Source organism: Peromyscus californicus, unplaced genomic scaffold (genome assembly GCF_007827085.1).
Source record: "Peromyscus californicus insignis strain IS unplaced genomic scaffold, ASM782708v3 Scaffold_1__1_contigs__length_55948999, whole genome shotgun sequence".
NCBI lineage: Eukaryota > Metazoa > Chordata > Mammalia > Rodentia > Cricetidae > Peromyscus > Peromyscus californicus.
Window position 1 is genome coordinate 33,135,867 of NW_026294492.1, and position 16,271 is coordinate 33,152,137.

A 16,271-nucleotide genomic window follows, 5' to 3' on the forward strand; every position below is an offset into this window, starting at 1 on the left:
TGTTTCATTTGCCTTCTTTTGGTTGGTGGTTGGTGGTCGTCAGAGACAGTCTTGCTGTGTGTCCCAGTCTTGCTGGCCTTGAACTTGTGGCAATCCTCCTGCCTCAGCCTTCAAAGTTATTATAGGCAGGCTCCACCACCTCAGTTGTGTTTTCTTTTTTACGTATTCGTTAAGTGGTTTATCCTGGAACTTTCTATGATGATCCAGATATTAGAAGGTAGAACGATGATGTTGTGGACACACTCCTGGTAGCAGGAAGCCTCCTGCCAGTAGAGGATGTTGTTCTGATGGATGCCCCAGTAACAGGGAATAGTGCAGCTTCCGATGGTTTCCCAGCTGTAAAGTTTGCTCCAGTGTCTGACACTGGCTACTGGGCTGGCAGTCCTGTTACCCTCCTGGCCCGGCCACCTCCTGGTGGTGGGCTTTTGAAGGACCGTACTCAACAAGCTGGCATCCCCGGCTTTCCCCCTGTGCCTCAGCAACGCACATCCTCCACACCACGACCGTAACTGACTGCCACAGGCATTTATAATCATGGGGACTTACTCAACTGGGATGGCTGCACACTCAGCCATTCACACAGACACAGCCAGGACAGGACTCCTGGTTAAGAAAAAGAGATTTTTATCAGGTATGGGGGGGACACACCTTTAATAATCCCAGGGCTAGGGAAGCAGAGGCAGTCCCAGTCAATCCTTTTGAGGTCAAGGCCAGCCAGGGCTAGTTAGTGAGATCCTGTCTCAGAAAAGGACAAAAAAAATCCATCTCTGAAGCTGGACAAAATGCCTAAAGCATCAAAATTGGTGAAATAAAATGATTATTCTTTAAAAAAAGGATCTAGGAAAGAAACTGTAGGGAAAAATAAATTTGATTTTAGGAGCATTGAGGTTGTTAAGGCAAGCTAACTTACAGGAGCTGTTCCCTGCTTAAGCTTCGGTTAAGTGGAGTAAGTAAGAAACATGCAGGGTAATTTCGGATTTTGTGTATGTACGTCTTTGTTCAGCGTTTGAGTAGTCTCATAAGGCCCAGACTGGCCTTGACATTATGGTCTGTCTCAATCTGGTTGCTAGGGTTACATGCATGTACTACCATAGCTACCTCCAAGACAGACCAAAGAAAGTCTGAGGACAAATGTGGGGTGTGCTGGTGAAAGCCACTCCTACGGGAGACACAGCCCCACCTCGGCCATCGTCCCTGTGGAGCCTTAGCTGAGGAATCAAGGCAGGAAGGCCCAATAGCCAGCCCAGACTCACTTAGCAAGGGTCATGCCAGGAGCTTCAAAGGCTCCAGGCCTCGGCGAAAGACTGCGTGGGAACACAGAGGCTCTAACAAGGGTAGGACTCTGATTTGACAGAAGAAAGAAACCAAGCAGAGAGCCACTGACAGTCTCCTTGCCCAAGAGTATGGTCCATTGCCCACACACATGTATAATTGTCACCGCCACTAGACCCTGCTGGAGAAGTCCGTGCCCAGGATTGCCCCAAACTCACACCCAAGAAACATGGGATCCAAGTGTTCTCCAAAAACGAAAAGGCTGCAGCCTTTCCTGCAGGGGCAGCACCTCCCTACATAAGCTGCTGGGTTCACCTTCTGCCAGGGGCTCTCTTCTTGTCTCACCACTCTAACAACCTTCCCAGCCAGAGTAGCCCAGAGAGGAGCCAGTAATCCCAAAGCCACAGACTACAGCGTCTTCACTTACCACTTTGTGAGCCACAGCTTCAGACTGGCGTACTCGACTTCTGTCCTAACACTTGTCCAGCCCAAAAGACAAGCAGAAAAACTCAGTTCTCCCTCCCCACCCTAAAAGCATGAAGAAATGGCCTGGAACAGGCTCGAGAGTTGACTGCATCATGGGAGAGCCATAGGAGCTCCAGTGTGTCTGAGCATCAGGAATTCTTCATCAGCCCTGGTAACAGTCCTAAGTTCCATTACCACAATTTGATAGACAAGGGACAGAGGAGCCCGGTAACTTAAACAGATGGCCAGTGGCCAGCCCCCATGCTCCCACCTCCAGATTAGACTCTCTGAGATGATGGGTCATTGCTCCCAGGAAGAGACGCTGGGATGTCTTAGCTCGCTACAGAAGGCTTCCAACTCAAGTGTCAAAAACTGAAGGGCCCTGTGAGAGGCATATCAGACTAGTGATGGCCAAGGATAATGAAGGAGGGCCGAGACTACAAAGGGTGGGACCAGGATGTCCCCTTTGTGTTTGGTTTTTTTCTTTTTAAAGACTATTTCGAGAGGAGGTGATGGCTTGAACATGTATGTGAATTACCTGGCATCAAAGCCCAGAACTGCTAAATAAACAAGCTGGGTAACATCTGTGGATTATTTAACTATCCATCTCCTGTTAATACACAGTCATATAAAGTTCCACCACTGGTGGAAAGTGAGGAAGGGGCCACAGGACTTCCGAGGTTTAACCTTCATGTGAATCCATCATTTCTAAATGAACTTAAAACATAGTAAGTGAAACAGAAAATACACCAGAACTTCCCCTTTTGCATTTTTGAAGAGAATATGCAGCATTCGTGAGGCTGTTTTACAATACAACCCTGGAAACAGTGTCTTAGGTAGACCAGGGTGACCTCATCTTGCTATGTAGTTCAAAGATCCTCCTGCCTCTACTTGCTAAGTACTGAGCTCACAGGCCTGTACCACCATGTCTGTTTTATAGTGTTGGGAGTCGAACTGAGGGCCGTGTGTGTGTGTGTGTGTGTGTGTGTGTGTGTGTGTGTGTGTGTGTGTGTATACATATATATACACATATATACATATGTATATATGTGTATATATGTGTGTATATATATATGTGTGTGTGTATACATATATATACACATATATACATATATATGTATATATGTGTATATATATGTGTGTGTATATATATGTGTGTGTGTGTGTGTATATATATATATATGCTAGGCAAGCATTCTACTAACTGAGCTACACTCCCAGCAAAGCCCTATCATGCCATTTCTGACCTTGTGCACCTACGTGCTCTACCCCAGGTTAGATGACTTTGTGTAGGAGCCAGGTGGCATCTACAGCTTCCCTGGGTGCCTCTGCCATCACAGGTGTCTGGGTGAATTTCTTGCTGTGTTGTGATCACAAAGGGACCTGGGGGTGAACTTCTGAGGTTTGGCAACCCAAGCATTTTGACCTCATCTGGTCCATTCCAATGCCAGTAGTTGGTATAAGTTAGCTTGTTCTGATCCAAAGTGCATGGGGTCAGAAGTATTTCAAAGTTCAGGTTCTCTTGGATTTTTTAATTGTTTGCATATACATAATGAGATATCGATGGATGGGACTCAAGTCTAAACATGAAATCTATGTATATGTTTCATATACACATACACAGCTGGAAGGTAATTTTACACATTAAATGCCTCGGCATCCTGAGTGTGGCCTGTCACATGCGATCAGGCGTGGAGTCTTCCACTGGTGGCCATCATGGTACTCAAAAAGTTTCAAGTTTTGGAACATTTCAGATTTAGACTTTTCCAGTTAGGGATATTTGCCCGATCTGTAGCATTTCCCACTTCGTGCAGCAGATGGGGGACATGGCCTTTGCTGTGCCCCATTGCGGAGACGGGACATCTCTTCCCCGCACCTGTTTCTTGCTCCAAGAGGCACTGTCCACTCTTGTTCTTGGAATTCTCCTCTCTCCTGAAGCTACCCAGCCCCACTTTCCTGGGTGCCTGCGCTGAGCTGTCTTCCTTTGCTCAGAATCAGTCAAATGAAGGGGAACTTAGGAACTCATGAGGCTGCTGCAGGGCTGAGAGGGACCATTGGCTTCCTCTCGAGTGACTCCTTTGCAGGCAGAGTCCATTTTCATGTGGCCGACCGTTTGCTGCCCCTGCATATCTCATCACCAGAATCATTAGCAAAAATGTTTGCTGGGTCTTGACATTTCCATTTAGAAGATGAATTAATTCTGAACAGAGCCTAGAGTCCCCTTGGCAGAGCCCTCCACCCCCAACCTAGTAGATCAGCCTTTTGCTGGGGACAGATGAAGACTAACAAAAACCTAACTGCAGTCCCACCATACCCCCATCCCATAATGTCATCTTGCCTAGTGATGTTGCTGTCTGTAGAAATCACTGTGGTGTTCACATGCAGAAGAAATCACCTAGATCTCCATTAAGTGATGCAGGAGCCCGCTGGCCATAGTGAAAAAGACCAGTTTTAACCAGTAATTACTCAGCTCCTGTGAAGATGTTGCCTGTGGAGGGGAAGTGCTTGCTACCTGCCTGCACTTGGAAGGAAGGAAGGAGAGATGGAGAGAGTTGGGGACTCTGCCCCCATCTGTTCAAGCAAGGCCAGGCCTCTGTGGGCATGAATGGATGTCATAAGCTGTCTTGATACAGGAAAGCCTGGCCCCTTCAGAGCACATTGTCTGTCCTGGAAGGTCACATTGTTAGGAACGCCAGGAGAGCCGGCAGGTGGCTCCATAATGAAGCTGGCGTTGAGTCAACAAAACCGAAGTCGTTTCCATGGGAAACGTTAAGAGAGGGGTTTCTTTTATTAAATCGTAGTAGTCAGTTGCATTTTTCATTAAACATTAACAAATTTAAACACAAGGATTTCTCTAAGAGGCCACTTGGAAGCCAGACACAAAACGCAAGAGACTTCATGGATGCGCCCTCGCCCTGAGGATCTTAGCAACCGCTCTTTGCTCTCAGTCACTGTGACACAATCACTGTGTCACTGACTCACATACCCAGGGGACACATAGCTAGTAGACACATGGGAGGACAGACAGGCAGGGGGCCTCCAGTGCCCTTTTAGTCCCCAGGCCTCACCTCAGCACCAGCCACCTGAGGCCTGTTTCCTCTCCAGCCCACCTTGTACCCCTGGCACCAAGGGCTTGGCCCTGGAATTGGTGACTGTCCCCAACACATCTGCTGCCTGCCAACCAGAGTTTGAGCTGTCCTTACCAGGCCACAGAAGTTTCCAGAACAGACCTGAGCCGGACTCCCATTCTCTGATACAGATCTTTTCTCTCCCCCCACTGCTTGCCCAAAATGTGGACCTCAGTCAGCACACACTTGCCTGAGGCTATAGAAAATGTAAACCTTGCACAGCCCTTCCTCTGGAGAGCTAGGGCTCACCAGACTAAGCTTATCACTCCATGAGTTCTGGAGGCAGAGGAAGGGTCCCCATTCTGTCTCCAGCACCCCACAGCACAATCAGTGACAGGAGCATGGTGTGTGCTTTGGCTGCGGAGAGTCCCGCATCGGAGAGGGAGTTGGGGTGCCTATCTCGAGGTAACCCGAGACTTTTTCCATGGAAGACCTTCAAAAAAGGACAGATGGGGGTCTCATGAAGCAGCACATAAAACTTGTGAATAAAAGACATCCCAGGGAGCTAAGAGTCAAGGAGAGTCCAGCAAGGCTTCATGCCCCAGTATCTGGGTCAGCTGGTAGCACTACTGAACCCAGGCCTGAGCTACTGAGCATGAAGATAGAGCCAGGACTGAACTCTCCAATGGAGTCAGGCTGCCTGACCTGGTCACCAGCTACGCATCCAGACCACACTGAGGTTCCTCTGGGCCTGAAACACCACAAAGACCAGAAAAATAATAAAACAAGCAGCCAGGTAGCTCAGCCAGTGAGAAAGTGTCTGCCACCAGGCCTGATGACCCGACTCCATTCATTCCCAAGGTCATATGGTAGAAGTCACCGACTCCTGCAAGTTGTTCCCAGCCCTGTGCACCACACACACCACCCAATTCAGACACACAGGTAACAGGACTGTCGTAACTCCCAGGGGTTGGGGCGGGGGGGGGGGGGATGTTGCTGCAGGCCTCATGAGTTCTGGGGACCTGGAAGCTCCCCAGGCTGCGTTGGCATAGGCATGCTACTTGTTAAAACTCATCATATCTATAATCAACTGAGAAAAAACCAAAATATGCTCAGGAACAGGGAGTCCCGCAGCACGTACATAGGGCTTGGCCTGTGTCCTGCTCTGGCCACCAGACAGGAGACTGACTCCACCACTTCCTAGCCTACACCCCAAACAAGGTCACCAACACTGAGCATTCGGGGCCTCAAAAGCACAGCGTGCTCCCCATCTGACCCACAAGGCTCCCAAGAAGACCACTAAGCTTGCCTAGGCCACCTCAGCCTTCCCCGCCACAGCCGTGGCCTCTGGCTGAGGTCTAGCTCTCCCCAATACTCCATGAGCAAGTCCCAAGGGAAGGGAGGTGCCGGCACCTGAGCGTGGATCAAGTTAGAAAACCATCGCCCAAGGACCGCTTCAAGGAGAGATGGCCCAGCCACCAAGTAGAAACAAAGGCTCCTCTGTATGATTTGGCCTTAATTAGAATGACAACTCATTCCAAGCAATTTAATGTTGGTGCCCGAAAGGTTAATGAGATTTATGTTTTGGAAGTGTTGAATACAACACAGACATAACCAGAAGCACAAATCTAACCTTTATTCTCTTTAATTATTCGGTCAGAATAATTTCCTTGGAGCTGGTTTAGTCTCAAGATGGTTCTAATTAAACACCAGTGAACTTTGAAATCAACATCAACTCATTCAGCTGCGACTCAATTTTCAAATTAATCTGCCGTGTAACACAGGTTGCGGCCTGAGTGGGGGAGGGGAGGGAGATGCGCTCAGGCCCACTCAGGTATGGCTGGCTGGCTGGCTGGCTTCAGCTGCCAATGGCAAGGTCATTCCATAACCCACACTTGCGCCATCCCAAAGAGGGGCTGGCGCTGAGCCGTGCCATCAAGCTGCTCCTACCTGGTATAGCCAGAGGCCTGAAGTGACCCCTGAACCCACAGCCCCTCATTCCCCTTCACACAACAACTATCAACTGCTCCCCACACCTGACTCACACACATTCCTATTCATACCCTCTCTCTCCATCTCCATCACCTCTGCCCCCTCTCCTTTCCCCCTCCCCCTTCTTCCTCACCCCTTCCTCTCCTTCCTCTCTCTCCCTCCCTCCCTCTCCATATCAAAGCTTGGTTAGCTGAGCTTTTTTTAATAGCTTTTCCCACTGATGGGAAGCAAGGCCACCATTTCCCATGACCTGAGGCAGCTTCAGCTGCATTCCAGCTGAAGGTGACGTTTGCAGTGACCGGAGATTCCAATCTGGCAAGTACATGTTGGGCTATGTGGAAGGCCTGTGCTTTGGCGCAGCGGCAAAGCCATGTGACCATGACAAACACCAATGACCAGAGAAAAGGTCAGGGTGAGAGGAGGCATGGTGTCCTGGTCGGGCTGTTCAGAACCCGAGGAAAAAGATGTTATCTCAGGAATGCTGCTCCCAGACACCCTGCACGGACGGCTCTCGCTGCCTATTAGTGTTTTGCAGCCAGACCCCTTGCAAAGCCTGTAATGGACTTCAGAACAGGACAAGCAGCACCCAGCCTGCTGCGGCCACACAGAGGCCAGGATTCCAGGCACAGGCCTATGCAGTGACAGCAGCTGGTGGCTTCATCTGTCCAGTCCCTTCCTAACACAGGAGGAGCCTAATGGGATGCGAGTTTCCCAAAGCATAAGCCCAAGACTGCCGCCCATAGCCTACTGTAAACAAACACCCCCCCACCCACCCACCCCCCCACACACAGGCACTGATGCTCCACGCACCAGCACTAGGAGCATGCCCATACAGGAGGGGCCCGTGTGTTCTCGGAACCCTGAGCTGAAAACAACCCCAGAAATGATTTCAAAGGCATTTCCTTCCATTAATCTCTGGGCTTGCTTCTGCAAGGCAAGACTGCCATCTGGTTCGCTTTTGAGGCCCAAGCATTTGTTAGGTCAGAGAATCAAGGGTGGACCAGTACACCAAAGAGAGAGGGACAGAACTGGGGTGAGACGGACAGTGAGGACTTGCCTTTCTTTTGTTGAGTAGAATACATTGGGGGTCCCTCAAGCCAAGTTCCCGAGCAGCTCAACTGTAGGAAGGGTAGCGGAGGCTGAGGACCCAAAATTATTCCCCTCATTGCGTCAAGCGAAATAAGCCAGCCTCGGGAAGACGAATTTAAAATGTGGGAATTTATGTGTGTATTTAACGGAAACCAGAAAGGGAACCATGAGAGGAGAGAAGAGAGCTCAAGGGAGGTGAGAAAGAAGGTAACGAAGTATATGTAATGAGAAAGCAGAGATGGGCTGGACAGATGGCTCAGCCGCCAGAGCGCGGGCTGCTCCAGCAGAGGACCTGGATTCAGTACCCTGCACCCACATGGAGGCTCACAACCATCTGTGACTCCAGTTCTAGGGGATCTGGGGCCCTCTTCCAGCCTCCTCCAGTGCCAGGCTCTCACATAGTGCACATGCGTACATGGATACAAATACTCATATGCATAAATTAATAGTTTAAAAAAAGAAAACAAGCCGGGCGGTGGTGGCGCATGCCTTTAATCCCAGCACTCGGGAGGCAGAGCCAGGCGGATCTCTGTGAGTTCGAGGCCAGCCTGGTCTACAGAGTGAGTTCCAGGAAAGGCGCAAAGCTACCCAGAGAAACCTTGTCTCAAAAAAAAAAAAAAAAAAAAAAAAACCAGGAGAGAGAACTAGAGGCATACAGAAAACCTAGGAAGGAGGGGGAGAGCAATGTTCAAAAGTATAATGACACATGTATGAAGATGCCATGACCAGTACTTAGTATGTTCACCTACATAGTCAACTAAAAAAATTGCTATCCTTAGCTGAGTGGTAGTGGTACGTGCCTTTAATCCCAGCACTCGGGAGGCAGAGACAGGCGGATCTCTGTGAGTTTGAGGCCAGCCTGGTCTACAGAGCGAGATCCAGGAAAGGCGCAAAGCTACACAGAGAAACCCTGTCTCGAAAACAAAAGAAAAAAAAATTGCTATCCTTTATGGGCACCCTTGCCTGGGGAGACCCATGGAGTCTTCGCACACCCAGGAAACTAGAGAGGGGAAAATAACCCTGGGAAGGAAAGGCTGTACTGAGGAGTCGCTAGCACCTGGCCTAACCATGTGACCGAGGGGAGGCAAGGAGACTGAATGTCTGGACCTCCGTTAAGGAGCATCTCAGCTGATGGCCGAGAGAGAGCCGCCTCCAGAGCCAAGCCGCCCTGCAAGGAGTCAGAGCAGCTGGTAGAACGGCCCTGAGCCCATAGTCACAAGGACGGGATGGCCTGGGCCGCCCTGCCGCATTGGTCCCTTGTATCACAGACTGCTGACTGGCCTAATGAAAGTCACGGACCCCAACAGGCCAATGAGGTGTCTCCAACTGGGATGTGGAGCTGGGTTCTGCTGGCTGGACAGCCGTTTCCACATGTGTGATGTGAGAAAGGTCCAGAAAAAGCATCAGGCAGCAGCACGACCAAGACACGACACAGGACAACTGCCTTGTCCCAAAGGCAGCCCTTGTGAGACCCAGCTTCCCTCGGGTTCTGAAAAATCCTCCTTTCTGCATTGGTTGGTTTTAATGGATTTACTGTCCCTGAAGAAGTCATCCCAAGGAGTCAATGACCATTTCCAGCAATATCAAAAAGTGCTTTGGAGACCAGCAGGTAAAACATGAAAATAGTTGACAAGAATGGAAACACAACTCACCTCTCAATAAGAAAATGAATTTAAAACCTTAAAGATATTCAACATCACTCGTTACAATAAGCAGGTGATTTAAACCACAAAGACATTTTATTGTGTATTAGATTGGCAAATATCAAAAGGCTAGACCCGGCCGGGCGGTGGTGGCGCACGCCTTTAATCCCAGCACTCGGGAGGCAGAGCCAGGTGGATCTCTGTGAGTTCGAGGCCAGCCTGGACTACCAAGTGAGTTCCAGGAAAGGCGCAAAGCTACACAGAGAAACCCTGTCTCGAAAAACCAAAAAAAAAAAAAAAAAAGGCTAGACCCTGGCCAGGCGTCAGTGGCGCATGCCTTTTATCCCAGCACTCAGGAGGCAGAGGCAGGCGGATCTCTGTGAGTTCGAGGCCAGCCTGGTCTACAGAGTGAGATCCAAGACAGACACCAAAACTACAGAGAAACCCTGCCTGGAAAAAACAAAAACAAAAAAAGAAAAAAAAAAGCTAGACACTATACTCCACTGGCTAAGAGGATCAGGCACTCTCATGACCTAGGCATGAACCAGCCCCATCGCTCAGAAGAAGCAGCTGTCAAAATGGGAGGTAGCATCTCGTAGCCTGAAGCCTCTCTTCCAGAAATCACGCCTCAGATATGTTCAACAGTGTATCAGATCCGAGGCAGAGAAGGTGGCACAGAGCTAAAGCATGATTTGTGAAAGCAAAAAAAAAAAAACAAAAAAAAAAAACAAAAAAAAACCCAAAAACGTAATGCCCACGCGCACTGGTTATTTTTCCGTTGCTCTGAGAGGTCATGATCAAAAGCGACTCAGGGGACCAATGAATTTATCCCCTCTTACAGGTTACAGAGTCCATGGTCAAGGGGAGCCAGGCCAGGAGCTGCTGCAGGGGTCATGGAGGGACACTGTTCACTGGTTTGCCCCTCCCGGCTAGCTCAGGCTGCTCTTGAACAATCTGGACCACCTGCGGAGGGATGGTACCGTCCACAGCGGGCTGGACCCTCTCACGTTAGTTATTCATCGGGAAAATGTACCACAGGCTTGCCCACAAGCCACTCTGGTAAAGGCAATTTTTTTTTCAGTTGAGGTCCCTTCTTTCCAGATGATTCTAGTTTGTATGACGTTGACCAAAAAAAAAAAAACAAAAAAAAAAAACCCTAACCATTAAGTAAGTACACCGTGAGGAGACTAGTTAAAACAAACACTATGAACAAATCCACCCACACATACGCCCAGAAGACACCAACCGGCGAAGCAAGGAAGTAAGAACGGGGAAAATACAGGGTCAGCCTGGAGACCCATGTTCACGGACTGAGAGGGGCACAAGGAGACAACTCGGGTCCAAACACGGGCTACAACGGAGCGTCAAATGATGACACAGAGGTCTATTAGATAGTGAGAGGGAAGTCAATCAAATCTTTCCGTGCGCACTGTCACAGAGGATACACATCGTCAACAACGCAGCAGGACTGACGGCCCAGACAATCACTTGAACCCGGGCGGTGGTGGCGCAGGCCTTTAATTCCAGGAGGCAGAGGCAGGCGGATCTGAGTTGGAGGCCAACGTGGTCTACAGATCCAGTTCCAGGACAGACAGGGCTACACAGGGAAACCTTGTCTTGAAAAACCAGAAGGAAACGGAAGAAGAGGAAGGAGGAGGAGGAAAAGAAAAACCACTTTATTTCTTTTTTTTAAGTGTACCTGTGTGGGTTTGTGCACATGAGCACAGTGCCCGCAGAAGAGGGAATTAGACCACCTGGAATAGAGTTATAGGTGCTTGTGAGCCACTCGGAGTGGGTGCTGGGGTCGGTCCTCTGCATGAGCAGAAAACACTTAACTACTGAGCTATCCCTCCAGCCTCAGGGAAAAAAGTGTTGTTTTTTGTTTTGTTTTGTTGGTTTTTTTTCGAGACAAGGTTTCTCTGTTTAGTCCTTGCTGTCCTGGAACTCACTCTGTAGACTCAAACTCAGGTCTGCCTGCCTCTGCCTCCCGAGTGCTGAGATTAAAGGCTGCTGCCGCCGCCGCCGCCACCCAGTCGAAAAAAATCACTTTTAAAAAATGATTTATTTATTTTTATTTTTTATGTGTGAATGTCTTGCCTGCGTGTTAATGTTTGTGCACCCACATGCATGTCTGAAGTCTGTGGAGGCCAGAAGAGGGCATCAAATCCCCTGGAACTGGAATCACAGATATTTGTGAACCGCCATGCGGGGTTTCAGAACCGAATCTGGGTCCTCTGGAAGAGCAGTAAACATTTTTAACACTGAGCCATCTCTTTAGCCCCAGGGGGGGCGAAAATCACTTTTTACAATCGCCTTAATTAACAAATCGTTCAGTCAAAATTCAGCAGTGAGGACTGACAGCGGAGTGCTGGAGCAGCCACGCACAGGGTTGTCCCATCTCAAACACCCCAGAGACTCAATCAAAACCACAGGAGGGAAAGACACCTTCCGGGAGGAGAAATCCGCCCAACAACATTGATGGAAATGTCAGCTCCGAATCACAAACAATAGAACAAGGGCTGCCTAACACCGCCTCATCCAAGGGGAGACCATCCGACATACCCAAGCGGGGGTGGGGGTGGGGGTCCCACAAAACAACTTCCACAGCTCGGTGACGCTGCAATAACTCAGCGTCAGGAAGGACACTGGGAGCTGGTTTGGATTACAGGAGACAAAAGGATTTATGGAAATGTCATGGTACTACACTCTTTAACTGGATCCTGGACGTAAAACAAAAATTCTCACCGTCTAGAAGCACAGGTGTTGCGCAACGCTGCCCTCTGGGCATGGCATGGCTGGGCATGGCTGTTGGCCAGTTGCTAAAATTCCTTCTCAGTGGGAGATATAAACGACATGTACTCCTCCTCCTAAGGATGCTTCGGTCCACCAGAGTTCACTCTGGGGGGCCAATGAGTCCACTGGGCTTCCTAACAGAGCGCGGGTGAGGGGTTACTTACAGGGCTGTGAGTGTTCCTTTCAAACAAGGCTGCATCGGGAAAGGCTTTACCCAGCAGGGATGAGAGCTCTCCCATAGCTACACAGAGGGAACTCCTCCCCAGCCCTCCAGGGCCTAAATACGCCAGCCCCTCCCCTAGGCCATGTGGGATTAAGGCAGATTTGCATACACCAGGTGTAGGGAGCCGCTAGCTACTCAGGTGAGTCTTGTAACCCTCCCATGAAGGGATGTAAACAATCAACAGCTGGAATAATCCTTTGTAAGTGGAAGCAGCTGAACACCCCAAGATGGTGGTTGCTTGGCTCCGAGGGTAGTCATGAATGACACGCCCTCTTGGACTCCCCAAAGTTAGACCTACTAATGATCCATCATGCAGAGACAGGGTGCTCATGAGACTCTGCCCCTTCCTTGTGACTTATGGGCAGCCAACAGTTGCCAGAAAGGAGGGACTCAAACGTCCCCTCCCTGGGGATAAATTGGCAGTTAATGTAAGGAAATACAAGGGAACTCAGTCCCTAATGGACTGACTCATGTGGGTCATTAGGGACACTTGGTTAGCTCTGGCTGAGAGCCCCGTTAATTACATGCCCTGCAAGACAGAAAAGAACTAGAATTACTGGGAACTAGGCATGAAGGAGGCAGTTTTGATGCCCAGATCCAAATAGCACTGTGTTCACAGGAGTTGAGAAAGAACTGGGTTTGGGACTTCAGACACAGCTCAATCAGGAAATGGCTTGCCTTGCAAGCACAAAGACCTCAGTTTGATCTCCAAAAAGCCAGGCATGATGTCATGTGGCTGGAACCCTAGCACGGGGAAGGTGGAGAAAGGTGGGTTCAGTGGCTTTCTGGCCAGCTAGCCTCTTCTACTCGGCAGCCTCTGAGACTGTGATAGACTAGCTAAAAAAAGGGGGGGGGGTGCTGCCTTAGCAATAACAACTGAGGCTGTCCTCTGGCCTCCACAGGCACACAAATGTGGACACACGCGCGCACACACACACACACACGCAGAGAGCTGCAAAAGGTTGATTCAGCAGGGATGTGGGCATTGTTATAAGACTTTAGTGGTGCCAGGCAGTGGTGGCACACACCTTTAATCCCAGCACTGGGGAGGCAGAGCTAGGCGGATCTCTGTGAGTTCGAGGCCAGCCTGGTCTACAGAGCGAGATCCAGGACAGGCAGACACCAAAAAAGTCCACAGAGAAACCTTGTCTTGAAAAACAAACAAACAAACAAGACTTTGGTGGCTTTTGCTGAGCCCCATGATGGGTCATGGTCGTTAGAAGGTATAACTGACTCTGGAAGTTCAGCTGGTTTAGACTGGCCTGCAGACCAGGTTCATGAAGTGTGAAAACAATCAGGAGGGCACAAGGAATAGCAAAGGCAGACAGGGGGCTTGTCTGAGTCATCTGAAAGCAATACGGTAAGAGTGGGGGGGGGTCTCTAAGCAGAAAATCTAGCAGAAGCCAAGTTCAGGTTTCTGAGCCCCTGGAAGGCTTTAAAGGCTGGGCAGAGAAGTATAAATGAGACAGCAGTGCCGATAAAACATACTAAATGTGCTCCCGCAGCTGCTGAATCAACTACCTCTGCTGCTCATGCAGACACCTCGGCTTGATACTTTCTGGGGGCCGCCCACCCACACGGCACCTTCTTATCTTTGGGTAGTCTCTGCAAACAGCGCTTTTGACTGGAACCAGTTCCTTTGGGAGACGAGTGAAGACATCATTTTCTTCATGGCACGTCTTCCTGCCTTGGCAGCATATTCCTGGGTTGGCTATCAGATTGTCACCGACTTTTATAACCCCCCGTGTCTTAGTTAGGGTTTCTATTGCTGTGGAGAGACACCAGGACCACAGCCAACTCTTACAAAGGAAGACATGTAATTGGGGCTGGCTTACAGTTCAGAGGTTCAATCCATTATCATCATGGCAGGACACCCTGGCATGCAGGCAGACATGGTGCTGGAGAAGGAGCCGAGAGTTCTACATCTTGATCCACAGGCAGCAAAAGGAAAAACTGTAGAGGGCGTGGTTTGAATATATATGAGCCCTCAAAGCCCACCCCTTCCTCCAAGGCCACACCTACTTCAGTAAGGCCACACCCCAAGAGTGCCACTCCCTATGGGCTGAACATTCAAACACATGAGTCTTATGAGGGCCATACCTATTCAAACCACAACATCCTGGCCCCCAGAAATGTTAAATACAGTTTAGTCCTGCCATATCTGGTCCCCCCAGGAGACGGATGTGTAGATGGATTTTCTTTGGGCCACCAGCTCACAAAAAAGTGACACAGAGACTTATTATTCATTATAAAAGCTCAGCCTGTAGCTTAGGCTTGTCCCACTATCTCTTACAACTTAAACTAACCCATTTATATTAATCTACATTTTGCCTCATGGCTTTTTACCTCTCTTCCATCTTGCACCTCCTGTTTCCTCTCTGCGACCCCTGGCATCTCTCTTCCCCCTAGATTCCTCTCCTTTTCCCCTCTCTCTGCCTAGAAGTCCCGCCTATCCTCTTCTTGCCTAGCTGTAGGCCATTCAGCTCTTTATTAAACCAATCAGAAGGTGCCTTGGCAGAGACACGTTTTCACAGTGTACAAAATGATTGTCCCACAACAGGAACGCTCCCGTGCTCCTACACCGACAGCGCAATCAAAGCTGTATAGGACACTCTGCTCCTACCAAGTCAAATTCTGCCAAGGACTATGTGTGAGCTGTCTCAGCCCCGGGGCAAGGTGAGAGACAAGGGCCTCCTAGTCACTCCGTCCCTTAACACCATGCACAGTTCTCTGGGAAGGTGGGGGAGATTGGGTAAGGAAGACAAAAAATGGGGAGGGTATGTAGCTAGAAGATTTCCGGTGTCCCAGCCTGCTGGTGATCAGGACAAATCTCCCTCACCCGCCAGTCCCACAGCCGCTGGGACCCAAGTAAACACACAGAGGCTTATATTATTTACTAACTGTATGGCCATTAGCTCAAGCTTATTACTGACTAGCTCTTACACTTAAATTAACCCATAATTCTTATTTGTGTTTAGCCACGTGACTTGGTACCTTTTCCCAGTTCTGCCTTCACATCTCGCTTCCTGTGTCTGGCTGGTGACTCCTGACTCGGCCTTCCTGTTCCCAGAATTCTCCTCTCTTTGTCCTGCCTATACCTCCTGCCTGGCTACTGGCCAATCAGCACTTTATTTATTAACCAATCAGAGCAACACATTCACTGCATACTATCCACAGCAAGGGTATGCTTTTTGTAAAGTAATAAAAACCAAGTTTTCAAAAATAGAAAAAAAAAATACTAAGGTTGTCACAGGGGTAGGCAGTTATGCCTAGAGAGTAAGCTGTGCACAAATTATACTGATGCTGGAAACTGTTCACCCAACCCAGTGCCCTGGAGAAAGGCAGCTGTGGCCAATGGAGAGGTAGCAGCCAGCCACGCTCAGGCCCAGAGATGGTCAGACCCCAGAAGCTTGACTCCAACCAGGAACAGCAGATGAGAGCTCAGTTATGCTCCCTGGTGACCCTCGGTCAGTCAGAGCAACATGAGTCAGGTCTGGCCTCACCAAAACTGTCGGTGGGGAGATGCATGGCAGCCCAGGATGAGACAGCAGAAGGACTTAGGAAGAATTAACTGGACTGCGGAGGCCTCACATAGTGCCTCCCACCCACGCTATACTCAACACTGATCCTTTGAGAAAATGATAGAACCTTGTGAACATTTTTCTTTGGGCGACCCTTAGCTGATTCCTGAGACCAACCTGTACTTGAAATGGTGGGTGGGTAGTG